The sequence below is a fragment of the Podarcis melisellensis genome (genome assembly GCF_964234715.1).
Source record: "Podarcis melisellensis genome assembly, chromosome: 7".
NCBI classification, from domain to species: domain Eukaryota; kingdom Metazoa; phylum Chordata; class Lepidosauria; order Squamata; family Lacertidae; genus Podarcis; species Podarcis melisellensis.
Window position 1 is genome coordinate 15,796,467 of NC_138539.1, and position 10,020 is coordinate 15,806,486.

A 10,020-nucleotide genomic window follows, 5' to 3' on the forward strand; every position below is an offset into this window, starting at 1 on the left:
TCTTGATCAAGGCAACGCAAACACACGTGCGCGCGCATGCACACGCACACGCTTCTTCCACACGCCTCTTTAATCAAGGCAAAGCGTGTGCTCGGCGCTGTACAGGCTGACACAGACTTGGCCTGCGTCAATCTTGGCCGTCTTTAAGCACCGAGTCCTTTTTAAGGGTTTTTTTTTCTGGACGGGCATCCCTGGTGCCCGATTTGTGTTGGGGGGGGGGGAAGGCTAGGAAAGAAGGAAGGAAAAAGGACTTTGCACTTTGCACACGCTCAGGAGCATAGGAAACTGAGTCGGACAGTTGTCCCGTCTAGCTCTGCATTGGCCACATTGAGTGGCAACAGGGATCTCCAGGATTTCAGGCGCGGATCTCTCCCAGTCCAACTTGGAGACCTTTACACGTGCAAAGCTGATGTTCTGCTCTTGAGCTAAGGCCCCCTTTTAAAAGCATTGTGCACCCTTGCTTGGGAGTGAGACCGATTGAACTCGATGGGGGCTTACTTCTGAGTAGGGAAGTGCTGTTGGAGTGACTCCCCAGCTAAGTCATACTCAAGAGCAGACCCCTTGAAATCAAAACTAAAGTTACCGAAATGCACCAATTTCAACAGGTCTGCTCTGGGCTGCAGCAAAAATCAGCCAAGAACCTGGTGGTACTGTAAAGATTAGTACAAGTTTTATTGCTGCCTGATAGCTTTCATGGCTTTAATCAGGTGTGGGTAACCTTTGAGCCTCTAGCTCCCATCATCCTTGGGCATTAGCCATGCTTGCTGAGACAGATGGGAGTTGTAGTTTAGCAACATCAGGAAGGCCAAAGGTTCCCCACCCCTGGCCTAGATGCATGGAGTGTTGGCCACCATTGATATGTAAATATATGCATGTTCCTGTTGTGTTAAAAGTAAAGGGACCCCTGACCATTAGGTCCAGTCGTGGCTGACTCTGGGGTTGTGGTGCTCATCTCGCTTTATTGGCCGAGGGAGCCGGCGTACAGCTTCCAGGTCATGTGGCAGCATGACTAAGCCACTTCTGGCGAACCAGAGCAGCGCACGGAAATGCCATTTACCTTCCCGCTGGAGCGGTACCTATTTATCTACTTGCACTGACGTGCTTTTGAACTGCTAGGTTGGCAGGAGCAGGGACCAAGCAATGGGAACTTACCCCGTTGCGGGGATTCAAACCGCCGACCTTCTGATCAGCAAGTCCTAGGCTCTGTGGTTTAATCCACAGCGCCACACGCATCCCTCCTGTTTTGTTACTATTGTAGTAAAATAGTAACCTCTTACTGTTTCGTTCTCTTCCTGTTCCAATTGTGCCTTTGAAAGTGGGGTGAAATAGTCAAAGATGTGGGAAGAGCAGCCAGCCAGGAGTCTGAACTAGGTTGTCCGGATGCAAAAGAGGACAGGGATGATGCTACAGATGAGGGAATTTGCATCTCGCCTCTTGCATCTTGTATATACAGCTTGCAGGATGTGCAGTGGTGACCTGGTATCCACATGGATGCTTCTTCAAGTATGCACCTGAGATGCTCGGTCTGCCCCTTTGCACATTACAGAAGTGGGCTTTTGCACATTCCCCACAATGGTGATTTGGGAGTTGTTGTTGTAGATCCATGCGGATATATGTGTTTCATGTCCATCAGATACTATTCAAGGTTCAGCAGTGGAGCAGAATTCCATCACTCCACCCATAATTTGAACGAATGGGGGAAAGCCTTCTTGTCCATACTGAAGTTAGGTTCCCAGCATCTGCTTCAGACTGCAGACCTTGCTGTGTGTATGGACACGGTGATAGGTTCTCCTTATGTTCTTATGTTCCAGCAAGGAAAAGCGCTCTGCAGAAGCAGGCTTGTGAGCTCACAGGCATTGCCGACACAGGTGTGCCTCTAGCATGGGTAGGCAAACAAAGGCCCGGATCCAGCCCAGTCACCTTCTAAATCCAGCCCGCAGACGGTCCGGGAATCAGCGTGTTTTTACATGAGTAGAATGTGTCCTTTTATTTAAAATGCATTTCTGGGTTACAGTGGTACCTCGGGTTGCAGACGCGTCAGGTTACAAACTCCACTAACCCAGAAATAGTACCTTGGGTTAAGAACTTTACTTCAGGATGAGAACAGAAATCATGCTCCGGCGGCGTGGCAGCAGCAGGAGGCCCCATTAGCTAAAGTGGTACCTCAGGTTAAGAACAGTTTCAGGTTAAGAATGGACCTCCGGAATGAATTAATTTCTTAAGCCGAGGTACCACTGTATTTGTGGGGCCTGACTGGTGTTTTTACATGAGTAGAATGTGTGCTTTTATTTAAAACGCATCTCTGGGGTATTTGTGGGGCATAGGAATTTGTTCATTTCCCCCCCAAAAAATATAGTCCCCCCCAAGGTCTTTGTGACAGTGGACCTGCCCCCTGCTGAAAATGTTTGCTGACCCCTGCTCTAGAGGCTTACAGGTATTCATCCATGCTCTGTTAATGAAGCAGGATGCATCTCTTTATGCAGATGCAGACATGCATCCCTACCCATGACCACCAGTTCTTACATGCAACTCTTTGGGTTTTTGCATCAGGTAAAAAGGTAAAAGTAAAGGACCCCTGGATGGTTAAGTCCAGTCAAAGGCGACTGTGGGGTTGCGGCACTCATCTCGCTTTCAGGCCAAGGGAGCTGGCGTTTGTCCACAGACAACTTCCCGGGGTCATGTGGCCAGCATGACTAAACCGCTTCTGGCGCAACAGAACACAGTGACAGAAACCAGAGCACACAGAAACGCAGTTACCTTCCTGCTGCAGTGGTACCTATTTATCTACTTGCACAGGCATGCTTTTGAACTGCTGGGTTTGCAGGAGCTGGGACAGAGCTCACCCCGTCACGCGGATTCGAACTGCTAACCTTCTGATCAGCAAGCCCAAGGGGCTCAGTGGTTTAGACCACAGCGCCACCTGTGTCCCACTGTCTTTGCATTAGAGCAGCAGGAAAGGGACACTGTGGACCTTCAGATATTGTTGGGTTGCAACATCCATCGTCCCTGATCATTGGATAGGGAATCCATTGGAGTCCCACCAATTTCTGAAGGTTTCCCATGCCTGCATCTGAGTCTTTTGATTTCTACAACCCTGAAATGCATCACCGTTTGTTTTTTCTGCATTGCTTGTTTTCCCCATTATTATTTTTTTAATTATTGCTTGTAAGTCCTTTTTTTCAAAACCACCCACCCAGCCTGTGTTTGCACTTCCTCCAGCCTTATAAAAAGGCAGGTGGAGCAGCCACGAGGAGCCGCTCCATAAATGCAATGCCAGCCATTTGCTCCACTCACAGAAGATTGTAAGCCATTTTGAGCAGATTGCAAAAGCATTATATAAATATGTACCAATGTTTTAATATTGTTGTGAGGCTGTGGGTTGGGGCAGTAAGGGTCAATGGAACCAGAGATACCTTTAACAGCCCTAGCGTAGTTGCCAAGTATCTTCCTTTTCTTAGGGGAATCAGCTGATGGTTTTCAGTGGATTGGAAATAACTGAGAACTGGATACCTTTCTCTTCACGGATCTCTACATGGGGAAGAAACGCTATAAATAAGTCAGAAATAAAATAGTTATAACAAAAGAAAAAAATGCTTTGGAAAATCACATAGATTTATTTTTTTTACTCTCCAGCGCCATCTGGTGTTGCATGTTTATAACGCATTCAAATATTGTTTTTGACTAATATAGCTGAGTCCTCTCTCTTTTCTTTCCACCCTTTGCTAAGGATGATGTATAATCTAGAGCAGTGTTTCTCAAACTTGGGTCTCCAGCTGCTTTTATTGGACTAAAATTCCCATAATCTCTGACCACTGGTCTTGCTAGCTAGGGATGATGGGAGTTGTAGTCCAAAAAAAAAAAGACTCAAGTTTGGGAAACACTTATCTAGAGGCACTTCCAGGCTTTCACTATTTTCAGGTAAGATTCAACCACACAGCAGCAAATTAAGGTTGTGCAATTATGGTTGACTGGGAACTCATGCACAACAAATCTGTTTTATCCGAAAGATTGTTCTATTTGTGGCAGGAAAATGCATTGGAGAGCATGGGATAATGCTTGCTTTGATCTGGACTGGACTGGTTGGCATCTATCTGCCTTGGGAGACAATGGAGGAGTGTGCCTTTAGAGGTGAAGTCAAAGTGTTGAAGAGTTACAGCACCTGCTGTGGCTGTAGAGACCAATGTGGGAGAGACATGTTTTGTTGCAGCTGGGGCAAGTGAAGGCATCTGGCTGTGCTGATACAGGTGCACCATGGCATTCCTTTCTGCGATCCTCCCAGCTGTCATTCCTTCTCTGGTCACTGCTACACAACCTGACCGATCATCTCCAGGCGCTGAAGAATCTCCCCCACGAACAAATCGGAATGAATGCTCAATAAAAAGGCTATCCGGAAGTACCGTGGGTTGTGCTTGTGATTGCAATTTGAGAGAGAGCGACAAAGGCTGAGTATGGGCTATGTGGGCAACTTAGAGTGTTGACTGTCTCTCTGGAGATCTGATGTGGGGGCTGTGGACTTTGAAGTGTTCAAGCTGTGCCTCTGTTGCATAGGCTGTACACAACCTATATATTTGCATATACAGTGGTACCTCGGGTTAAGAACTTAATTCGTTCTGGAGGTCCATTCTTAACCTGAAACTGTTCTTAACGAATTAAGTTCTTAACCTGAGATACCACTTTAGCTAATGGGGCCTCCCGCTGCTGCTGCGCCGCCGCCACGCGATTTCTGTTCTCATCCTGAAGCAAAGTTCTTAACCTGAGGTACTATTTCTGGGTTAGTGGAGTCTGGAACCTGAAGCAACTGGAACCTGAGGTACCACTGTATATGTTGTACAGATGCCTGATCATAGAATCATAGAGTTGGAAGAGACCACAAGGGCCATCGAGTCCAACCCCCTGCCAAGCAGGAAACACCATCAGAGCACTCCTGACATATGGTTGTCAAGCCTCTGCTTAAAGACCTCCAAAGAAGGAGACTTCACCACACTCCTTGGCAGCAAATTCCACTGTCGAACAGCTCTTACTGTCAGGAAGTTCTTCCTAATGTTTAGGTGGAATCTTCTTTCTTGTAGTTTGGAACCATTGCTCCGTTTCCGCTTCTCTGGAGCAGCAGAAAACAACCTTTCTCCCTCCTCTATGTGACATCCTTTTATATATTTGAACATGGCTATCATATCACCCCTTAACCTCCTCTTCTCCAGGCTAAACATGCCCAGCTCCCTTAGCCGTTCCTCGTTTCCAGGCCTTTGACCATTTTAGTTGCCCTCCAAAGCAACTACTCTATTCTAAACTTAAAAATGGAAAGTGTAATGCTGGTGGTCAACCAAAGAGGTTCAAAGACTCTCTCAGGGCAAATCTTTAAAAATGTAGTATAAACACCAATAACTGGGAAACAATGGCCTGTAAGTGCTCCAATTGGAGAACAGCCTTTATCAAAGGTGTCATGGGCTCGAACTCAGGACGAAAGGGAGAAATGAGCTAACAGGAAGGCACTCTTGGCAAACCCTCACCATGATCAACTCCCGCCCAGAAACCTATGTCCCCACTGTGGAAGGACGTGTGGATCCAAAATTGGCCACCACAGTCACTTACGGACTCACTGTTAAAAGCGTGTTTATGGAAGACAATCTTACTCAGCTGCAAGTGATTACGAAAGAAGAAGAAAAATAAGATATATTGGCAAGCATTTAAAAACACCAACAAGCCTCCTGTAGTAGTAGCAATAGTATAATAATAATAATAATAATAATAATAATAATAATAATAATAATAATAATAATTTATCATTTATACCCCACCTATCTGGCTGGGCTTCCCCAGCCACTCTGGGCGGCTTCTAGCAAAATATTAAAATACAGTAATTCATCAAATATTAAAAGCTTCTCTAAACAGGGCTGCCTTCAGATGTCTTCTAAAAGTCAGATCGTTGTTTATTTCTTTGACATCTGATGGGAGGGTGTTCCACAGTGCGGGTGCCACTATCTTCTAATGGATGCCACACCTGGGTAAGTTTTGTGTCCTTGGAACTTCTTGCTACTCAGAGAGCTGGAATGAGTGTGTGTGTCTCTTTTTCTCTGTGTGTATAATGCATATACTCTGCCTAGCCACATTCAACAAAATGAAGGGAAATGGGATTAATTTGAAAGCCTTGGGCTATTTTTCGCATTAAATGGAATGAAAAAGACTCCTGGAAGATAATCAGAGGCCTCTTCTCCAATCCTGTTTGCAGCATTCTGCTAGGTTTCAGAAACCTCCAACAGGATTTCTCATTTTTGTACCCAGTATACACACACACACCCTAGTAGGTGTGGCTATAATAAGTGCCTGTGACTGTGTATCAGGTTTCAAGATCCTTTTAAAAAAATATTTATTCATCTTACTCGTGTTGTGCCAAACCAGCACACCGCATTCTGGTTGGACTGCATAGTTGCAACTATCTATGGAGTCATGTTGCAATTTCCAAGCATGAAAGAGGTGCTTGGTAGTAATAAAAATGATACAGCATAGGTCTGATCCTGAACTGGGATAGGAATTACCCTGACGTAGAAACTCTGGTTTCTGGTGTAGGAGGGTTTCAGAGATGAGCCGCCAACAACGAAATTGTGTCAACGCTCGAAAAGGGATTTAAAGGAGCTTGCTCCAGACTAGATGAGTCTTTGCTCTGCTAAGGGCTATTCTTATGTTTTTAAGCAAAGGCTGTAAAATACACTTATGTGTAGATAAAAGGCAACCCTTTTGGAGCAATAATACTAATACTAATACTAATAATAACAATAATTTATTACTTATACCCCGCCCATCTGGCTGGGTTTCCCCAGCCATTCTGGGCGGTTTCCAACAAGAAATTAAAAATACATTAAAGCATCAGTCATTAAAAACCTCCCTAAACAGGGCTGCCTAGATGTTTTTTAAACATCAGATAGTTGTTAATATCTTTGACATCTGATGGGAGGGCGTTCCACAGGGCAGGCACCACAACCGAGAAGGCCCTCTGCCTGGTTCCCTGTAACTTTGCTTCTTGCAGTGAGGGAACCGCCAGAAGGCCCTCAGAGCTGGATCTCAAAGGAGGAATAGGATGGGGAGAATTAAAGGAGCATAGGATAGGGCTTGATCGTCTGGAATGCACTACTGCAAAAGCACCACTCAGAATGCATTCATAGGCATAGACAAACTCGGCCCGCCAGATGTTTTGGGACTACAACTCCCATCATCCATGACCACTGGTCCTGTTAGCTAGGGAGGGCCAAGTTTGCCTATGCCTGATTCAAACATTGCGATTATTATATTTGTTTCCTGGTTAGATTGCTGCCACTTCTATTCTGGTTTCTATCATTCTGTTTACACAGCAGTGCCTGCTGCATTTTGGAACTGCGGCTTTTTGATCAATATGCCACCATGTTGCCCTAAAATTCATTCCAAGTGAAAATCCATTCTACCCCACCGGGTGGGCTTGGTGTGATGCAACAGCAGGCATCAATCTCCACTGATCTGTGCCTCCATGAATCACCCATGGGAAATATCTGTATGCTGGAATACCACCCTAAATTTTGTCGCATGGCGGGGTGCATAAAAGCAGTGGGAAAATTGCAGCGCAAAACTCCCACGATTTTCCGGGTTAACCAAGTTGCCGACTCCCCCTGCCCTTCCCCTTAATATGCATATGAGCACTAAATGGAATGGAAATGAAATGGAATCGAGTGCTGCCTCAGTGCACAGCTATGGTATTGCCTATGTGTTGGTTGCATTGATCAGTCCTGGTTTATTGAGAACAAAAACAGCAAAAGGGTTGCTCCAATAGAATTTAAATTCATCTTTGCAGATTTTCAGCAATAATGCTTGCTGGATCATGTCCTTCTACGAAGGAAGGCAAGTGAGGAATGTCATTAGACAGGTTTCCCTTGCAGGTGGCAGCTGTTCTGTGGTCCTCTGCTGGCACACAGCAGCTGCAAGTCTTTTTCAACCGGGCATTTAAGCCAGGAACACGCTTGGGGCATTCAGACCATAGTCCCATGCAGATGGTGTGTTCCAGAGAAACTGGTCCTCCGTGCTTCTATTCACGGCTGTTTAATTTCAGTTTTGTGCTCCTGAAATTCAGCAGGGCTGGAGTTCTGCAGCAGTGAAGCGGCACAGCCACAAATCAGTCCCTGCCAGATTTTGCTTTCGTCAAAGATAGCCATCTCATCAACGTTAAAATTTAATGGCGACCCAGTACCCTGCCGAGATTTTGCAGACACCTAAAATGAATAAAGGGATGCAGGTGGCGCTGTGGGTTAAACCACAGAGCCTAGGACTTGCCGATCAGAAGGTCGGCGGTTCGAATCCCCGCGACAGGGTGAGCTCCTGTTGCTTGGTCCCTGCTCCTGCCAACCTAGCAGTTTGAAAGCACACCAAGTGCAAGTAGATAAATAGGTACCATTCCGGCAGGAAGGTAAACAGTGTTTCGGTGCGCTGCTCTAGTTCGCCAGAAGTGGCTTAGTCATGCTGGCCACATGACCCGGAAGCTGTACACCGGCTCCCTTGGCCAATAAAGCGAGATGAGCGCCACAACCCCAGAGTCGGCCACGACTGGACCTAATGGTCAGGGGTCCCTTTACCTTTAAAATGAATAAAGTTCACTGTGACTGTAACTTCTCTTCCTTGTGCAAACAAAGTGCACTGTTTCGCTTAACCCAGCTGTGAGGAACCTTTGGCTCTTTTAGATGATGCTGAAGTATAACATCCATCAGTCCATGTTGAACTCCCCCGCTGGAAAAAAAGGACCTTTTCGCAATGCAGATTGAAGGCATGGGGACCCTAATCTGGATTGCGACTGCAGTGGGCTGGGCTGGGTGGAGAGGAAAGTTTTAAAGATGCCACACAATCAGCTTCCAGAATTTGTTCAGGGAAATTATGACTGTATCATAGTTCTTTAAAAGCATAGTGGACATGGGGGTGGTGCTGTGGTCTAAACCACTGAGCCTCTTGGTCTTTCCAATTGGAAGTCGGCAGTTCGAAAACTTATGACGGGGTGAGCTCTGTCCATTGCTCAGTGCCTGCTCCTGACAATCTAGCAGTTCAAAAGCACGCCAGTGCAAGTAGACAAATAGGTACTGCTGTGGCGGGAAGGTAAACGGCATTTCCATGCACTCTGGCTTCCATCACAGTGTTCCGTTGTGCCAGAAGCTGTTCAGTTCTGCTGGCCACGTGACCTGGAAAACTGTCTGTGGACAAACACTGCAACTCCATAGTCGCCTTTGACTGGACTTAACCGTCCAGGGTTCATTTACATTCACCTTTTTACCTTTTGTTATATATGCATGCCATATGAACTTCAGCAGGAATGACTTCTACACAATGGACACGATCCTGCTCAGTTAAGCCCTTTTTAAAGTCCTGTTGGTTTCAGTTGGAGAGTTCTTAATTCAGCCTGTGTTTAACCTTCCAGTCAAAATCACCGAGGCTGTATAGGACTGGAATGTTTGGCACTGGGATGCCAAATGCACACTTAAAATTAAACACAGGCTTAAGTGCTGAATCATCTCTTAAGAATGGACATGCCTTTGTACAGACCTGTGCACCTTCCATTATAATATTTGTTAAGGATTTCTCTGTTGATCATTGTTTCTTCCTGCTAAACAGGACTCTGCAAGTCGTTCCAAGATTCCACCCTTCTAATGAAAATCAAGAGAGTAAAACACGGGCTGTGAAACTGCATGGTGCAACATCGCAGTGGGGAAATATTTTGGGGATGGCTAAGGGTGTGGCAGGAAGGCAGGCAAGGTGCAGCAACAACACTTGAGGGGAATATGCATTTGCTCTGCCCTGGAGTTCTCACATACCACACAAATCTAGCATCAATACAGTGGTACCTCGGGTTAAGTGCTTAATTCATTCTGGAGGTCCGTACTTAACCTGAAACTGTTCTTAACCTGAAGCACCGCTTTAGCTAATGGGGCCTCCCACTGCCGCCGCACCACCAGAGCACGATTTCTGTTCTCATCCTGAAGCAAAGTTCTTAACCTGAAGCACTATTTCTGGGTCAGT